Below are 16,622 nucleotides of genomic sequence, written 5' to 3' on the forward strand. Positions count from 1 at the left end.
TAACATCTCCAGTCCAATTTGAACATCTATGGATCAATCTGTTGATAAATTAATGCTGTGATATACCAGTGTGTTATGTCACCCTCATGGATAATAATATACCCACATTTAATTTATAGTTGTCTTCCTTTTTTTTTTTTTCTGAAATGGAGGCCATAAAGATTTCAGACTCCCCATTTGAATGTGTCCTGTTAGTCTTTCTTCTAAGACATCATTAATTTTTTTTTTTTAGCCTCGCCAGTAATTTCTTTAACTCCAATAACTATCCATTTATAGCAGGAGAGATTGGAGAAATAAGATAATAATACATACTCAAATGTTTTTCATTTTCTAACCATGTATAACTTTTTGTAAATAAAACCAAAGACATGAAACTAGAAATAAACTGAAATGTAGGCTGTATATATTTGTGTCTGAATGCTACTCGGGTAAGGAATGTGTCCCCAGATGAAAGCAGTGTGAGTCATTTCAAGTCTAATAGCTTCATATTATCATAAAATTGCATTGATGTATTTGTAAAAATCCATGAAGAATTCTGTAAGGAACTTTTGATCTTGGAAGGATCCAGGGGTAGAGATGCAGACTGAAGAGGGAATATTTGTGTTTTTTTATGCAGTGGATTTTGCAACATACTCACATTTAATTTGCTAATAAAAGATGTATCAGATTTTTAGACTAAATTAATAAGGATGAAATTTGATTTTTTTTAAAGATTTTATTTATTTATTTGACAGAGACAGCCAGCGAGAGAGGGAACATAGCAGGGGGAGTGGGAGAGGAAGAAGCAGGCTCCCAGCAGAGGATCCCGATGTGGGACACGATCCCGGAACGCCAGGATCACGCCCTGAGCTGAAGGCAGGCGCTTTAACGACTGTGCTACCCAGGCGCCCCATAAGGATGAAATTTGAAGACAAAAATAATGATGTTTTCCTGCATGGAATGTTAGAACTGAAAGGGACTTAGCATCTAGTCTAGGTATAGATCTTTCTACAGCCCACTTGCATTGCTAATTAGTCCCTGTATTTCTTCTTGCTAAGCTTCTAGTTGCCTTCAGAATCCTTCTCAACACAGCTTTCCAAGCAGCCATTATCAGGTAATTAGAGGTGACATATAAGTGAAATTCTTTATCAGTCCTCCTATAGAGCATTTCAAATAATCATCTTTAATTTCCTTCAAATACGTCACAATATTTCTTATACTCACTATTATATTGCAGACAAGCATACACACAAATGGAAAAGATCTGAATGTCACCCTCAAAGAACTTACAGTTTAGAGAAGGAAAAGTGACATTAACAGGTGATAAAATACAATGTACTAAGAGCCAAGAGGGAGGTACACATGGGCCATGCAGTGGAGGGCCCCAACATAGGGATGGACTTGACATTCTTCCTAAGAAATGATGCCTGTCTTTACCTTGAATAACAAGCAAGAGTTATCCAGACAAAGCTGAGATGTTCTAGGACAGCAGTTCTCAAACTTTTTTGTCTCCAATCCTTTTATGTTTTTGAAAGTTATTGAGGATTACTCAAAAAGTAAAACATAGAATTTTATATGCTCCAGAAATTCCACTTCCAAGTATATGCTCAAAGGAATTGAGTATTGTCTCAAACAGATATTTGTACAACAATGTTCATAGCAATATTATTTATAAAAAAATCATCCATCAACAGATGAATAGATAAATAAGATGTGGTATATACACACAATGGAATATTAGTCTTAAAAAAGGGCACTTGGTTGGCTCAGTAGGTTAAACCTCTGCCTTCGGCTCAGGTCATGATCCCAGGGTCTTGGGATTGAGCCCCACGTCGGGCTCCCTGCTCAGTGAGGAGCCTGCTTCTCCCTCTCCCTCTGCCCCCTCTCCTTCTCCCTCTGCCTGCAGCTTCCCCTGCGTGGTTCTCTCTCTCTCTGTCAAAGAAATAAATAAAATCTTTTAAAAAATAGGAATGAGTTTCTGACACCTGCTACAACACAGATGAACCTTGAAAACCTTATGCTGAGTGAAATAAGCCTGAACACAAAAAAAGAAGAAATACTGTATGATTCTACCTATATGGGGTACCTAAAATAGGAAAATCACAGAGACAGAAGGAAGAACAGAGGTTACCAGGAGCTGGAGGGCAGTGGGAATGGGGAGTTTTTATTTAATGGATACAGAAATTATTGGGATGATAAGAAAGTTCTGGAAACTGGCACTCTCTCTGCAACTTTCATACCTTGCTACTGGGAGTGCAACAGTGCACAATTCCATTAGAAAGCAGCTTAGAAGTTTCCTTAAAATTTAAACATATATCTGACCCAAATTTTCTCAGCCTCAGCACTTAGATAGTTTGGTCCAGTTGGTTCTTTGCTGTGGATGCTGTCCTCTGTATTGTAGGATGTCTAGCTGTATCCCTGGCCTCCACTCACTAGAAGCATCTCCCCAATCATGACAAAAATGTCCCCAGACATTGCCAAAATTGCCCCCAGCTGAGAACCATTTACCTACTCTATGACCCAGCCATTGCACAACTAGTTATCTACTCAAGAGAAATGAAAACATGTGTCCAAAAAGAGACTAGTGGGGGTGCCCGGCTGGTTCAGTTGGTAGGGCATGCAACTCTTGATCTCAGGGTTGTGAGCTTGAGTCCCACCGTGTAGAGATTACTTAAAAAAAAGAGAGAGAGAGAGACTAGTGCACAAAAGTTCACATCATGTTTATTCTGAATAACAACAGGAATGGAAACAACCCAAATATCCTTTAAGAAGTAAATGGATAAACAAATTGTAATATATTCATACAATGGACTAATTCGTGTATTTTCTTCTCTGTTCCCACCCTTCAGCCTACTTAATCCCCTGCCTCTGTGAAATCTTCTTGAGAAAAGAGATGACTTATTTTGTTCATCACTATATGCACAGTGCCAGCAGGGCCTGGAACATAGCAAACACTTACTAATTACTTAACTGGAGGAACGAATGGAAGTTGCAGCTGATTTTATGGCTTTCTTTAATCTGTCTCCTTCAGGCCTTTACATGTATTTCTAATAGTAGCTCAGAAAATCTGCAGACCCCTGGCAATTCATAAGGTCAAAAGAATTTTCATTATAATACTAAAATGTTATTTGCCGACTTCACTGTATTGAGATTTGCACTAATGGTGCAAAAGCAAGGGTGGAAAAACTGTTAGTGCCTTAGCATGCATCAAGGCAGTGCACCAAACTGTCCTTGACATTGTATTCCTCACTGTCATGCAATCACAGTTAAAGAAAAAAAAAAAACCCAGCTTCACTTAAGAATGTCTTTTTTGAAAAAGTATGAATGATTAGTTTTTGTTAAACCTCCACTCCTGAATAGGAGTCTTTTTTTTTTTTTTTAAAGATTTTATTTATTTATTTGTCAGAGAGAGACAGCCAGCGAGAGAGGGAACCCAGGCAGGGGCAGTGGGAGAGGGAGAAGAAGGCTCCCAGCGGAGCAGGGAGCCTGATGCGGGACACGATCCCAGGACCCTGGGATCATGCCCTGAGCTGAAGGCAGACACTTAATGCCTGAGCTACCCAGGTGCCCCTGAATATGAGTCTTTTTAATATTCTGTAAGACAAAATGGGGGAAATTTGCATAAAGTACTTATTTATGCTGCATAACAAAGTTCAATGTCTGTGTCTAGGCTGGGGAACATTTGGGTGATGTCTTGAGTTGCAAGCTGAGCTAGCTGTTTTTCTCCTAGAACAAACTATGGTTATTTAGACTTAGGTGTTTGGCAGACATTCTGTCAAAATTTTTCTCAAGAATGAACAATGTGAGCCTGTCTTTTCAGAACAACTGACAGATTTGTTGCCAATGATAAAGCTTGAGTTTTCAAGCAAAAAAAAATTAGGATTTTGGAAAAACTCCCTTATGAATAATGTTTTTTAAATCTAAGAAATCTTTGCCTACCTCAAAAACCTTGTGAAAGTATTCTACGTTTTTTCCCTAGAAGTATCAAATTTAGTTTTATGTTTAGGTCTGTGTTTCATTTCAAGTAAACTTTTCTGTATAATGTGACATAGAGGTTGAGTTTCATTTTTCTTCATTCAATATACATTTAATTCAGCATCATTTATTGAAAAAAACCTGTTCCTTCCCCAGTGAATAATCTTGTAACTTTTGTCTTAACTACTGTAGGTTTATAGTAAACCTTGAAATCAAGTGATAGGACTCTTTCTTTCTTTTTTTTTTTTTTAAAGATTTTATTTATTTATTTGACAGGGACAGCCAGCAGAGAGGGAACACAAGCAGGGGGAGTGGGAGAGGAAGAAGCAGGCTCCTAGCGGAGGAGCCCGATGTGGGGCTTGATCCCAGAACGCTGGGATCACGCCCTGAGCTGAAGGCAGACGCTTAACGACTGCGCCACCCAGGCGCCTCAGGACTCTTTCAATTTAGTTTTTCTATTTTTGATTGTTTTGGTTATCCTAACCCCTTTGAAATTCCAAATAAATTTTAGAATTACTTTTGTCGATTTCTGTAAGAAAAATCCCAAGGAAATTCTGCTTGGGATTGTTGAATTTGCAGATCCGTTTGAAGAGAACTGACATTTTCATAATATTGAATCTTCTAATCGTGGTATGCCTCTTCATTTATTTATGACTTCTTTAATTTCTCTTGGCAATATCGTGTTGTTTTCAGTGTACAAGTTGTACTGTTTTCCCACTTAAACTCATTCCTGAGTGTTTATGGTTTTTTATGCTATTAGAAACGGTATGTTAAGTTTTAATTTTCTAATTGCTGCTAATATAGAGAAATACAACTGATTTTTGTGTATTGACCATACATCCTACAATCTCACTAAATTCACTTATTAATGCTACTAGTTTTAAAATAATAGATTGTTTTTCATTTTCCATGTGGAAAGCCAAATCATTTGTGAATAAATACTATTTTACTTTTATGCTTTACATTGGTGCTCACTTATTGGGCTATTCAAATTTTTATATTTTTTCTCTGTAAGTTTTTATAAGTTGTGTTTTTAAAACAATTGTTCATTTCCTATAACTTGTCAATATTATGGACATAAAATTGCTAGTCCTCATTATCCTCTTAATGTCTGTAGTATCTGTTGTGATACCTTTCATTTATTCCTGATATTCATAATTTCTGGGCTTTTTTTCTTTTTTGGCCAGTCTTGCTCAGGGTTTATCAATTTGATCAATCTCTTCAAAGAGCCAATTTTCTTTTTTCGTCCATTTTTTATATTATTTTGTATTATTTTGGGTGACCTATGTCATTAATTTCTTCTCTTATCATTACTGTTTTCTTCCTTCTATTTACTTTGCAATAATAATTTACTTAGAATCATATTCTTTAGTTTACAAATCTTTGCTCTTTTCTTTATATTTTATTGTAGAGCTGGCATGGCTTGCTGATAGACCGGATGTGGGGCATGAGAGAAAGAGGTAATCAAGGTTGACTCTAAGGATTGAGGCCTAAGCATCTAGGTGATTTGGTAGTGTTGTGTGCCGTGGTGGGGAATGCTTAGGTAGTAGTATGTTTAATATAGGAAGTCAAGAAGTTAGGTCTGAACGTTTAAGTTATGTTGTTGAGTGTGTATTATGAAAGTCAAGGGATGACTCTCTGGCATCGTAAAAGAAGTTTATTGTTCAAATGTTTTCTTGCTAGACTATCCATATGAAGTAGAAAAATAAGAGTTTGAATAAGGAAGTATTCACTAAATAGAACACCATCAGAAGAGAGTTCATCATGTGGTCTTCTGACTTCTGTTTGATTTTAAGTGCAAGAGTTTGACATTTAAAAAAAAATGCGTAATGTGATTCACTGCCCAATTAAGTGTCAAAGGTTTGTTTGGAGAGGAAATTAAGGGTATATGACATGTGTTACCAGTTATGTTAAAGGTCAGTAGTGAAACTGTGCTTCACCTACCAATGGCCACTGTATGGTTCTATTACTGGAACAGCATCAGAAAAATAAAATAGTGACCAAAATACAAATAGTGGAAATAGTCATAGGTATGGGTAGTTCTCTGTCTCCAGGATGTGATGATGGTCTTTATATGGAAAAATCTAGTAGCTTATCGGTCAGCTCATCCACTTGTCTATTAGAATATATGTGAGATAAGATGGCAAACTTTAACACCCTGTTGTTTTTTGGAAGTGGGTACAATCCAATTAAATATTTTAAAAATTTAATTAGTCTATTAAATTTTTGCCACTGGTTTAGAAAAAGTGAAGTACAGTGAAAATTTCCTTTTCACCCATTTCACACTTGGATTCAGTTTTCTCCCACCCCTGCTCACCAGAAACCACAAATTTTCAGGTATCTTTCTAGAGTGTTTTATGCACATACAAGCAAATATTGATATATATTTATCTTCTTTCTTTTTAATAAAATAGTATATTATGCATAATGTTCTATATACCTTGCTTTCTCACTTAAAAATGCATTCTGGAATTTTTTTTTTAGTTGTGTATTATTCTCATCTATAGATGTACCATGTACCATAATTTATATAACCAATCTTCTATTGATGGGCATTTAGATTTTTAAAAAAATATTTTGCTGTTAAAATTAATGCTGTAGTGAATACCCTTGCACTTCAATTATTTATTTGCAGGGAAAATGTCCTACAGGTGGAATTGGTAGATCAAATGGTATTTACATTTGTAAGGTGTTAGATATTGCTTAACTGTCCTCTATTGGGAAGCCCAGATATTCCAAAAGTATTGATTTCTCAAATCCTATATAGTGTTCAACTTGCTGAAAGAAATTTTCTTCTTTGGACTAGAAGAAAGAAGAAGAGAGATAACATTTTTTTTGGAAACTTTTTTCATAAGCAACTTAAACAACTCTTAATGAAACAAAGAAAGGGTATAAAAGAAAAGAAAAATCATTTAAGGTCCTACCACCACATATCATGTGTTATTCTGGTTATTTATGTAAGTGAATTCTCCTCACCACTCCGTGGCATTGATTTCATTTTTCCTGTCCCAAGATGAAACACTAAGGTCCAGAAAGTTTAAATATTTCACCCAAAGTTGCGATAATGGTTGTTCAACAGAATTCAGAAGCTTTTTTCTTCTTTCTTAAGAGGATATGCCTGTAACTGGGGAGATTCTATTTTTTATCATGATCAAACTCCATATGCCCTTTGATGGTAAATCCATCTTCTCCCTGATTCTTGTGTTAGGATGAACTGCTAGGAAAATATATGCTGACCGTTGAGTTCTGATTCACCCCAAACCTGATTGAACTATGAAACTCGTTGTCAGGAGATGTCACAGAGTTAAACTCTCTAGGATAGATTTTTTCATAGTTCTGTAGAATATCTTATCTAATAATAGCATTTGCAGTTATACAGTCTAAGACAAGGCAATCAGACCCTTTGCTTACGGATATAAATTAATTGCTGGCAGAAGTCAGTGAAGAGAAAGAGTGTAAGTTTTGACTAGAGTCCAGTGACCAAAGAGTCTTAATACAGGCAGGCCATTGATTTCTGGGTGACCTGAGGCAAGATATTTAACTGTGACTGTTTTAGCACTCTATCTGTAAAAAGGGGGGGTCATTATTGATAAAAATCACTAACAATGTACTGGGCATAAAATTAGTCATGATTTCTGATGCAGCATGAAATGTGAACTGCGTAAGAGAACAGACTTTGCAGCCAGACAGACCTGGGTTTCAACCTCTTCCTGCTTTTTACTGGGTGTGTGACTTTGAGAATTTTATTAATTTTTCTAAGCCTCCTTTTCTTTATTTGCAAATGAGGATATTAGTAGTACCTGCCGTCTAGGGTTGTTGTAAAAATTAAATGAGGTCACATGGATAAAATATTTAGCATAAGACCTGGAACATAATAAGTACTCATTAAATGGTAGCTGTTGTTGTTGTTGTTGTTATTATTATTATTTCATGTTACTGCTTATTTCTACCCTGAGATCTCTGTAGCACTGGCTGTTGGGGCAGATTTCTATAATGTGTGAACCAATTTTGTGTGCTTAATATGGCTTTATGCTCAGCTAAATCAAAACATAGAGGTAGAGCTCTACTTGACCTTGTAGGCGATTAGCTTTTGCCTTTTCATGCGTGAGATTTGATTATCTTTATCATTGTCTTAGCTTGTGTTACCTACATATCATAAAATTATCCCAACCTTTTAATGTCCTGTCACAAACATTTATCTTTTTGACCTTCAATGGAATTGTGGTAAGATTGCCTGCTCTTGAATGCATCTATCTCATGTAATGTGAAATTACCAGGGTTTAAATTTAATATTTACAACATGGTCACTTGGATGCCATGAGTTTTGATTCATCCTTGCCACTAGATGGCATCATAATAGAACACATTCATTATAGTTATTATCCTTTACTGTCTAGCAAAACATGCCATAGAAATAGAAGCTGTGGAGGAGCCTTCATACTTGAAACTGAAGTTGAGAGGTTTGAAACAAGGACATTTGTAAGTGGATTTAGTGTTTGAGCGTCATGTGGCTGGGGTTCCTCCAAAAGCATACCCTGACAAAAATACTTGTGTGCATGTTTATTTGAGAGGTGATGTTGGAGCAGGAATGAGGGAGTAGGAAGAATGAGATTGGAAATGAGAAAAAGGAGAAGCATAAGGGTGATGTTTTGAGACTGCCATTGTGGACAACAGAGCTTCATTTTACCGAAACATCCTAAGAAACACATAGGATGCCTCTCAGAATTGACTACACAATGATTAGGAGGCAGGAATGTTTATCCATTAACTCTTGCTCATTGGTCAACATTGCTCCCTGCTCTTTCCCTGCACATATGTAAGGTCCAAGAAAACTCCTGCTAGTATCCAAGACAACCATGGGGAAGAAAATAGAAATACTGTGTGGGCTACAGGTGAGATGCTATCAGGTGAAGCAAATCCAGTTTTGCATGGAATTATCTATTCTGACCTGGTTAAAATCAGATGTAAGGCTAGGCGGATGTGACTCAGGGCACCAGATGTGTCTGCTGCAGCTACCTAATAAATCATGTACTCTGTAAATTCTTCCATTTGAAATAAACAAAGAATCCTAATGAACCATCTGCAACTCGAAATCCTTGGGGACTACCCAGTAGGTATTCTGGCAAATGTTTAGTGAATAGAAATATTAATGATTACTTTATGAAATTCACGGGAAGATCTCTTGCCCTTTATAGCCTAGTATGAAAGGCCTAAATCTTGCCCTTTTTATAATTTATAAATCTTGCCTGTACGTAACTCCGTATGGAAGGATTCCCAAACCATTTATCTTTGTGTACTAGGACATAGTAGTGGGAAGTATTTGTTGTTATAGGAACAGGAAGAGTTTGCTAATAGGAAAACATCGGGTGGGGTAGTTTATAGGGATGGAATTGTATTGAACTGGGAGTTAGAGGAGTTCAGGATCTATCTGTGATGTTGGATAAATCATTCAGGTCACCCTAAATTAACTTTTGGGACCTCAATGTCTTTACCTGTAAAAGGAATATATGGCTGAGTTCAGTCATTTTAAGGTTTCTTCTAGTCCTAAGAGATTATGAAAATTACATATGTAGAAAACCAGTTGACTTTTGTAAATGAGTGCATCATATTCATATCCATGTTTATGTTTTCACATATGATAACTTTTTAGACACTTGGAATTGATTATCTACTTGAACATGTGGAAATCGCCTTAATCTTTTAAATTTATAAACTTCTTTTTCTGATTCCAGAATGATGTATCAGATATTCAAGTAAATAGAAGAAATACTAATTCTGAGACATGCACAAATAATATATATGAAATCTGTGTGTGTGTATGTGTGTGTGTGTGTGTGTGTGTGTTAATGGTGGCAGTAAGGTTTATTAAGCTGTGTCTTAGTGTAAGCACTGGGGCTTGCCCATGGTGCTCTTAATGTATAAAGCCCAGACACTCTGCCAATTCTTTTTGAACAATGACACTAGAAAATTGACAGCTAAGCAGACATTGTACAAAAGCCCATCATTTATCATCTATGTGTGGCCAATTTCCCGCTGCCAGACGCAACACCTTCCTCATTTGGAATTTGATGATGAGACTTCACTTCATCAACTTTGGCCACCATGTTCTTATTGTGGGTCAGTAAAGAAGGAAACCTGCCAGGCTCATTCAGGCCTCGGCCCAGGATTCATGGGATCTGCTTGACCAGATATTCCAACACCAAAAAGGCATCGTATTTCTTGACGTACATCGTACTTGACGAATTTGTTATTCTTGTTGAGGTTCTTCGATGTTTCAATGTCCATGTGGGAGATATCCACAGCTTGGCCTTATCATAGTGCTGCTGGTCCCCCACAACACACACAGAGAACTTGGGGCAGGGAGTGAACTTAAGCCTGATGGTGCCCAAGAAGCATTTGTCATTCTGAGCATCATAGTTCTTCAAGTTGATCTGCTACTCCATGGTGTCCAAAAACTTCTGGTGCTTCCATTGGTTCCTGTGTGGGACTCCTGCACTGCCTTGTAAAGGGTGTCACAGGAGACTTTGCTCCTCACTGTGCCTCATGCTGCAGTAACTGCAAAAGAGCAAAATCTCTCTCTCTTTTTATTTTTTTATTTTTTATTTTTTGGTCATTTGGCATTCTTTTATACATAATTAATGACTATTTTAATGGAGGCCAGAAGAAAGATAAAAGAACTTTTAGAGGTAGGATAATCATATCATTTATTGCATAGTGGACACTTTTGAGAGTGAAAGAGGGCACAAATGATTGTTGTTTCAGAATAAGAGCCATAAATCAGAAGCATCCCAGATACTAAACTGAAATATAGTATCACTCTACTTAAAGGTTGATTTCAACTTTGTTACTGGTTGAGCAATAGGAAGGTAGATTAAAACCTAATTCTCTAGTATTAGAATAACCTCCCCACTGAGCAAAACTATAAAATCTCAATAAAATTCAAAATAATAACTGTTTGAAGCCATCAGACAATAATCAAAGTGTCCAAAACTTGAAGGGCCAGCATCTCAAGAAGATGGGGGAAAAGCATAAGGTGAGTCCTACATTTACTGATGCTTTTGCTTTTGGAACATTTGTTAATTTCCCTTGTAGGGAATAGAGCTTGAAGAGAAAGCAGAGACCTAGAGCTTGCAGCAATATCGCTAGGATAGGGAACCACAAATTTAACTTCAGGGCTATTAATGTAGCCGAGACTTATGAGGCCAAGATCCTGAAGAAACAGGAATTTCAGAGAAGCGATCTGGAATTCTCTATACAATTTCCCTTCAAATTAAGGGAAAGGTGAAACAAATCTAAGTTTGCTTTGAATTATCTATTCTAACCTAAAATCAGACATAAGGCTAATCCTAAGCTTGAGCATGAGTGGAGTGAGAGCTAAGAAACCCAGAAAAAAGTAGTTGCTAAGCAGTTAAAAAGCTAATCAGAGCTTTTGGCAGCCTCACAGTGCTAAGGAGAGACAAAAATTTTAATTTAGAACCTGCCAAGGAGAAGAGATCTCAGTAAATTCCCCAGGTTTTAAAAATAGACCTCTGAAATATCATGGCTGGTGATAGGGATAAATCAGTAATAGATCAGCCCTCACAAAGTCTTTTTTTATTTTTTATTTTTTAATTAAGTAGGCTCCACGCCTAGCATGGAGCCCAGTGCAGGGCTTGAATTCACGACCCTGAGATCAAGACCTGAGCTGAGATCAAGAGTCAGATGCTTAACTGGATGGCCCACCTAAGCACCCCAGCCCTCACAAAGTCTTAAAAGTAGCCTCCAATTATTTCAGTTTTAATTGGATCAAAATTTCCTGCCTGTTAGGCGAAGAAAGTAAAATATTCTCTGGATAACTATAACATCATCTATAGTCTCTGTAATCATTCATGCCTAATGTCAACATTCGGTCCAAAATCACTGGCTATTCCAGAAAACAGGACCAAATGACAAAAACCTATGAAAAAAACCCTGACAATAGAAATAGGTCTGTTAGCAATGCAATATCAGGGTTAACAGAGATATAATTTAGAAATAGCATGGTTAACATGTTAAATAAAGAAGTAAAATAATAGAGAATGTCACCATGAAATTAAAATCTAGAAGTATAACTAAATAAAAGTTCTAGAGCAGAAAGAATTAAGAAGTAAAAAAATGAGTTTAACTGCAGATTAAACACAGCAGAATAGAGAGTTAATGAGCTGAAAGTAGGTAGGTAGAAAATATTGCTTGAAGTGCAGAGAGGAAAAATAAATAGAAAATAAAGATAAGAGCATAGAGCCCACATAAAACTTTGTAAAAATATCTAAGGTATAAGAGGGGAAAATGAAGCAGAAGAAATATTGAAGATACAATGGCCAAATAATTTTCAAAACTAATGAAAGATATCAAACTCCAGATTCATGAAGCCTTATAAACCCCAAACAGAATAAATACAAAATATCACTGGAAAAAATGATGACGCCTATAAAGAGAAAATCTAAATCATATTCCAAGAAAAAATAGGTGAATGTCCTCTAAAAGAGCAACAATAAACTGACGACCTTTCAAAAAAAATGATGAAAAAATAAAACAACAAAATCAGAAAGGGAGACAAACCATAAGAGACTCTTAATCATAAGAAACAAACCGAGGTTTGCTGGAGGGGAGGTGGGGGGATGGGGTAACTGGGTGATGGACATTAAGGAGTAGCACTGGGCATTATATAAGAATAATGAATCACTGAACTCTCCCTCTGAAACTAATAATACATTATATGTTAATTAATTGAATTTAAATTAAAAAAAATGATGAAAGCTAGCAGATAACCAATGATATATATATAAACACCAGGAAGAAAATAATTGCTAAAGAAGAATTCTGTGTCTGGTGAAAAAACCTTTCAAAAATGAGGGTGAAATAAAGACACTTTCATTCAAATAAACATGGAGAGAAATCATTGCTAGAAAGCCCATACTAAGATAGGCACTAAGGGAAAGTCTTTGCAGAAAGTTAATGATCTTAGGGGTGCCTGGCAGGCTCAGTCAGTTAAGTGTCTGCCTTCAGCTCAGGTCATGGTCCCAGGGTCCTAGGATGGAGCCCCGCATCGGGCTCCCCGCTCAGTGGAGAGTCTGCTTCTCTTTCTGCCTCTCCGCCTGGCTTGTGTGCTCTCTCTCTCTCAAGTAAATAAATAAAATCTTAAAAAAAAAAAAAAAAAAGAAAGTTAATGATCTTAGCATGGAAATGCAGGAAGGAATGAAGAGCAGCAGAAAAGATAGATATATGGATAACTCCAAATATATACTGACTCTTTAAGTCAATAATAAGGTCTAGTGGGTTTAAACAATATGCAGAATTGGGGTGCCTGGTGGCACAGTTGGTTAAATGTTGGACTCATGGTTTCAGCTCAGTTCATAATCTCAGGGTTGTGGGATTGAGCCCCGTGTGGGCCTCTATGCTCAGCATGGAGTCTGCTTAAGACTCCCTCCAGGGAGTGAGTTAAGATCGGGGAGTACTAGGGGGACCCTGAGCTTGCCTTGTCCCTCAAAAACTCTCTCTCCTTCTCTCTCTCTGCGCCTTCCCAGCTAAAATAAATAAATAATTTAAAAAATAAACAATATGCAGAATTAAAGTACCTGACAGCAGTAGTACAAAAGGCAGAAAAAGAGTAATGGGAATTAAGGTGTGAGATTATCAGGGAAGTGGTACAATTACTAATTTAAGGTAGATTATTAAGTTCTGAATGTATGTTGCAATAGTTAAGGTAAATACTAAATGAACAAAAAAAATCTATAACAATCTAATAAAAGGGAGAAAATGGAATGGTTAAATAATTGATTAATCAGGGGCGCCTGGGTGGCACAGCGGTTAAGCGTCTGCCTTCGGCTCAGGGCGTGATCCCAGCATTATGGGATCGAGCCCCACATCAGGCTCCTCCGCTATGAGCCTGCTTCTTCCTCTCCCACTCCCCCTGCTTGTGTTCCCTCTCTCTCTGTCTCTATCTCTATCGAATAAATAAATAAAATCTTAAAAAAAAAAATTGATTAATCAAGCAGAATGCAAGAAAGGAGGAAAAAAGAACAAAAGAAGATCAGATACATGAAAAATAGTAATGTGGCAGATTTAAATTCAAATATATTAGTACAGACATTCTCTGATTTATGATGACTTGACAGGACTTTTTGGGTGTGAAAGCAATCTGACTTCTGTAGAAATTGTACTTCAAATTCTGAATTTTGATGTTTTCCCAAGCTAGTGATATGCAGGCTGGTGCTGTCTTATGTTGCTGGGAGTGGCAGCCCTGGCACTCAGCCACAGAATCATGAAGGTAAACAAACAATACACTTACAACCATTCTGTACTCAGACAGTCATTCTGTTTTTCACTTTCAGTAGAGTATTCAATAAATCACATGAGATATTCAACACTTTATTGTAGACTAGGCTTTGTGTTAGATGATTTTGTCCAACTGTAGGCCAGTGTAAATGTTCTGAACATGTTTAAGGTAGGCTACGATGTTTGATGGGTTAGGTGAATCAAATGCATTTTCAGCTTATGATATTTTCAACTTACAATGGATTTATCAGGATGCAACCCCATTATAAGTTTGAGGAAGATCTGTAATTATATTACATGTGAATGGGTAAAATATTTCAATTAAAAACAAGGATTGTCAGACTGGATTTAAAGAAACAACTCAACTATATACTGCTTATAAGAGATATGCCTTAAACATAAAGACACAGAAAAGCTGAAATGAAAAAATGGAAAATGATACAGCATGTAAATGCTAACCATAGAAAGATGGTTTATCTGTACCAGTAGTAGACAGATTTTGAGGTTGTTGCAAAAACTATTACTAGAGATAAAAAGAGTCATTTTATAATGATTAATGGGACAATTCAACAGGAGGATATACCAATTTTAAATTTATGTGCACTTAATGACATAGACTCCAACATATAAAAACAAAAACAGATATGAATAAAAGGAGAAGTAGACAAATCCATAATTATCATAGTGAGAGATTTTAACACCTTTCTCAAACAAAAAATTTAGTAGATATAGAATATTTGAGCAATACAGTTAACAAACTTGCCTGTGTGTGTATGTGTGTGTTGTATAACATTGCACTCAACAAATGCAAAATATATACATTCTTTTTCACGGCACATGGAATATTTATTAAAGTAAACCATTCTCTGAGTCATAAAGTAAGTGTTGACAAATGTCAGATTATTCTTTCCAAAATCCGCAGTCTCTATCCAATCATAAGAAAACAATAGGCAAATTCAAATTGAGGGACATTCTACAAAATACCTGACTGATAACCTCTCAAAACCGTCGAGGTCATGAAAAATAAGAAAACTAAGAAACTCTTATAGACCAGAGGAGACTAATGAGACATAATGAGTAAATGCAATGTGCTAGCTGGGTCTGGATTATGGAAAGGAAAAAGAACATTATAGTGGAAAAAATGGAGACATCCAAATAAAGCCTGAAGTTTAGTTAATAAAAATGTACCAGTGTGGGTTTCTAAGCTTTAACAAATGCACCATGGTAAGGTAAAAGGTTAGCACCAGGTGAAAGTAGGTGAGGGGTACGTTGGAAGTCCTTGCATTATCTTTACAACTTTGCTGTAAGTCTAAAATTATCTCCCCAAATTTATTAAAAGTAAAAAACAAAAATGGATAACTCAAAACAAAAATTGGCAAAAACCTGAGGGATTTTAAAAAATGATATGCAAATGTCCAATACAGATAAGAAAAGATGATCAGTTTAATCAGTCATGAGAAAAATGCAGAAGAAAACAGTGCATTATCACTACATATCCTCCAACAAGACAGAGAATACCAAAATAGGTGAGGATGTTGAGTGACTGGAGCTCTATATGCTGCTGGTGGGAATGTAAACTGATTAAATCTTTTTTGTTTGTTTTTTGGCAACGTTAACTAAAACTAAACATACGCCTACCCTACCACCCAGCAATTCTGCACTATATGCACATATATGCTGAAAAACATGGGCAAGAATGTTCAGTCACTTTATTCATAATAGCCCCAAACAGAAATGTCTATAGATTGATAATTTGCGACACATGCATACAATGGAATATGGTATATGTATGAAAGAAATATGAACTACCATTTCAAACAAAAATATAGTTGCATCTCACAGACTTAATCCTAAAGGGGAAATCCATACTTCATGATTCCATTTATTTAAAGTTCGAAAGTAGATGAATTTAATCAGGGTGATGCAGGTCAGTAGTGGTTTCCTGTGGGGGTAGTAACGACTGAGGGGGCAAGAGAGAACCTTCTGTGGTGCTGGTGGTGTTCTAAATCTCAGTCGCACTGGTGGTTACAGGAGTGTGTTTACTTGGTCAAAATTCATCGACCAGTGTCCTTAAGATTTGTGTACTTAACTATATGAATATTATATATCAGTAAAAAGTAAAAAACACATATCTCCTGGAAACTTGAATTTCAATATTAAAACATTTTTACCATGCTCTGTAATCCAAACTGTAGCATAATGTTTTAGGCAAAGATTCTATGATGTTTAGAAATCGAAAATCCAGAGGGCGCCTGGATGGCTCAGTTGTTAAGCGTCTGCCTTTGGCTCAGGGCGTGATCCCAGGGTTCTGGGATCGAGCCCCATGTCGGGCTCCCTGGTCAGCAGGAAGCCTTCTTCTCCCCCTCCCTCTGCTT

At 36.5% G+C, this 16,622-nt stretch overlaps 1 pseudogene; it reads right to left on the minus strand.

Annotated features, from left to right (window-relative positions):
• Positions 1-9,820: 9,820 nt before the first annotated feature.
• The window catches only part of LOC103674277, a 131,693-nt pseudogene continuing 124,891 nt past the window's right edge, over positions 9,821-16,622 (minus strand).

Source organism: Ursus maritimus, unplaced genomic scaffold (assembly GCF_017311325.1).
Source record: "Ursus maritimus isolate PB19 unplaced genomic scaffold, ASM1731132v1 scaffold_14, whole genome shotgun sequence".
Lineage (NCBI taxonomy): Eukaryota > Metazoa > Chordata > Mammalia > Carnivora > Ursidae > Ursus > Ursus maritimus.